Here is a 3,859-nt window from a genome sequence, read left to right on the forward strand (position 1 = left end):
CAAGGCAACTTTATGGACAACTTCATTTTTGGCAGAATTCTAGGGACCAGAAAATATCACATACTAGTCGCACCATAGATTCTGGCAGGGCTAAACTGCTAATTTACGCATTAATTGTAGGGACATATAAGACGATCGGATTTTTCATAAATGGGATAGAGAAAAAAATGAAAAAAAAAAGTAATAAATTGTGAGTATTTTAAAAAGGGTTTAATATTAGAAGATAAATTTATCTCCTACAGTGTGTGGAGCTATGTGAGGATAAAGAAAAAAAGAAAAAATATGGGCTCATATTTTTAGAGATTGTTCTTTTTGCTTCAGTGGTAGAAAAATATTTTTTGCCACTGAGACATAAAACAATGAGAGAGAGTATAGAGGAGTGGGAGAGAAAATAATGATGAGGCCCATTCCTTTTTATGTCTCAGTAGCAGAAAAAAAATTCTTACATTGAAGCTGAAATGATAATCTTATATTTTTACGTGTGTACGAGATTAATTTATGAAAAATGAAAAATGTAACTCTCATGTTGCTAGAGAGAAAAGAATTCACCTGTACATCCATCGAAAAACGTGCATATCTCTTCTTTTTAAATTGTGGGGTCAACAAAACTTGTCTCTATAGGAGATAAAAAAATTCTCTAAGCCCCTTAATTTATTTCATACATGAAAAATAAAAAATTCTTTTAAAAAATGGATAATATATTGGTCATGTAACAGAAAAACAAAAGGTTTTTCTGCACAATGAATTGGGAGAGAAAAATAAATGTAATGGGAAAGAAACAAGTTTTAATGGACCCCACATCAATTTTTGTGGGTGCAGAAAAACCTTTTGTTTTTTTTTGTTTTCCTGTTACATAACCGATATATTACCCTTAAAAAATATGAACTAAACATCAAGATATTTGGCACCTCTAACACCATTTGCTACAGAACATCACTTGAACGAGCAAGTGCGGCATTGCATCAAACGATTGTTCCTTAGAATTGGCGTTCAATTGTACTCAGCGACAAAGTCATGGCGCTTTACTTTCTCTTTGCTTTCACAACAAAACTAAGAGCAAGTATTTTTCCGAAAACGTCCGTTTAAGTTTTGTGCAACCCTATATTATAACTACTGTATCTTGTGGCAACTCTAACAAAAATGTCAGTAGCTCATCTTTATGTAACATATTACTTAACATATGGAATATGCGATAGAATCAAAGTTCTTAAAAAAGAAGAAGATGAAATCAATTATGATCATATTGTGAAAATTGAGGTAATTTGTCAGTAAATGTGTTGGGTAGATGTATTCAATTCATTAACTCGCAGTTAGCCATCTTCTTCAAATTTTTCTGTAGGCATATGTATATGTATTTGTTGTATGTAGGGATGTGTGAAATAATCAAAAAACTGAACTGAATCGTAAACTGAACTGAACTGCACTTAAAATAATTGGGTTTTTAAAAATCAGTTCATGAACTGAATCGGTTTTTAAAGAACTAGTTCATGAACCGAACTTGTTTTAAAAATTAGTTCAAGAACCGAACTGTTTTTGAACCGAATCGTTTTTCAAATCAAACCGAATTGTTTACAACCGAACCGAACCATTTTTGAACTGAACCGAATCGATTTTGAACCAAACCAAACCAGTTTTAAACTGAACTGAATCGTTTAAACCAATTCGAATCGATTTTTCAAAAAAAATTGTTCAATTCGACCCATGCACACCCTTAGTTGTGTGCTAGTTGCTAGAGGAGGTTAATATAATCATAAAAAAGGCCTTGACCAGAAAATTTTTAATAACTAGTTTCAACTTTCATCATACTCATTAATTTAAGTATTCTTGAATACTAAGCTTCATTTGTTTTTAATTCCTTAATCCTTATACTACTTCCTATTATTTATTTATTTATTTGTTTAGAGTTTATATTCTGGTCCTGGGGGAGGTAGCTGCGTATATATTGAATTTTAATTATGGGTAGTTCATCCAATTAGCAATTCAAAATCAATCCAACGATTTGAGTAACAACGTATTTCAGAGAAAAGGCATCTGCCCACTGCCACAAGCTACGACACATTCACTAATTGTCATTCCACTTAGCAGCTGAAAGTTACACACACTAAAGAAAGTTGAGAAGGCTACGACCTCTGCAACGCTCTTAGGCTCGAACATATTTTTTATGCAAGGGGAGTAGATGTTCCCTTGCTAAAAGAGATATGGGAGAAAATAATCTAAAGATAAAAATAATATAAATGAATTATTTTTTTTATATTTGGTAAAAATTGTACCAATTTCTCCCGTAGCTCTTAAAATACTTTTCTTAGGCTCAAATTATGCAAGATCCACTCTTTGGACTCCGAAATTTCTAATATACTATCGTTGTATCAACATTTCTCCAATAAAAATATAACACATGTAATGATATGTTTTTTAAAGAGAGAAAAAAAATTATATTTTATGTATTTCTCGGAATACATAAATTTTGTAATTTCATTTTAAACAGGAGTTATACACAGTATTCAGCACAAAGGCAGTACCAAAGATGTTCTTTTGGACTCTATCCACTTCCATTTTGGTAACCAACTTTGCTATGTTACTTTGGGGACGTTTGATAGAGGAAAAAAAAATTTACCCTGGAATCATGATTACTGAGAATATGATAGGAATTTTTTTTCCGTGAATGTTATCAAAAATTTATTTGGTAGGCCAAAATTTTCTAATGCTGGGTTATTTTTGGCAGGCCAAAAATGTTGGGTTATTTTTCTAATGCTATGTTTGGTTGATTGTGAAATATTGTTGAAAATATGAAGTGATTTTACAAAACTACCTTTTATAATAAATAAAAGTAAAACAGATTAAGCCATAAAAAAAGTAAAACAAAAACAATAATGTTATAAAAAAATGATGTTATTCCACCAAGGAGTAGACCTCAATACAACTGACATTGTCTATAAGCCTTCATTAGAATTTGAACCTGAAATTTCAGGCAGCCCAAAGGAGAAAGCTATACTCTTATGGGCAATGTCAGATTTAGGTATGGACATGGATGAACTCAAGAAGAAACACAAAGTTCTCCATGTTGAAACATTTAAATCACAGAAGAAACAAAGTGACATTGCAAATAAGGAAGGAGACTACCAACACAGTTCACGTGCATTGAAAAGTAGCTGCAGAGATGATACTTGCAATGTGTTCTAATTATATTGATAATAATGGCACAATGAAGTCCCTTGATGAAGAACGGAGTAAACTTGAGAAGATAATTCAAGGCATGGCAGCTAGCAGCCTACGATGTATTACTTTTGCACACATGGAGATTTCATAAGATTTTGATTACAATGGTAAGGAGAAAGGATGAAGACTGTGCCAGGAGGGTATTTTGGTCTAAGAAATGATCCCCTATTTTTCAATTGAGTGGGGGAAAAAAATATCACGTTTTGGATGATATTTCTAAATGAGAATCTGCGGTGTAAAACAAAATGATGGAAAAATAATTTTTTCATGATTATTTTACTCTTCCTCGGAAAAATAATTTTCCGCAATCCACTTGTATTCCCAAAAAAATCCATGTAACAAACAACACCTAGGTGGTGTTTGGTTGGGAGCTTTTCAGCGGATATCTATATTTTTGAAGTATGGCTTTTAGAAACACCATGTTTGTTTCAACGTATTTTCACCAAAAATCCATCTATCCAATTTGTCTGGATTTATGAGAAACATAGATATCCGCACTGTTTAGAAACCCAATTTGAAGGTGGAATTTTTCGAAAAACTAGTTATCTGACTTTTAATGCACTGTTGATTTCATAAAGTTACCTAATTTTCTCAGTAAAGTTTTTTTCCACCAAACAACTTTTTTTTACATTTTTCTACCTAT

The sequence above is a fragment of the Gastrolobium bilobum genome, unplaced genomic scaffold (assembly GCF_033153095.1).
Source record: "Gastrolobium bilobum isolate Gb01-03AN ecotype WA unplaced genomic scaffold, APGP_CSIRO_Gbil_v1 utg27381, whole genome shotgun sequence".
Classification (NCBI taxonomy): domain Eukaryota; kingdom Viridiplantae; phylum Streptophyta; class Magnoliopsida; order Fabales; family Fabaceae; genus Gastrolobium; species Gastrolobium bilobum.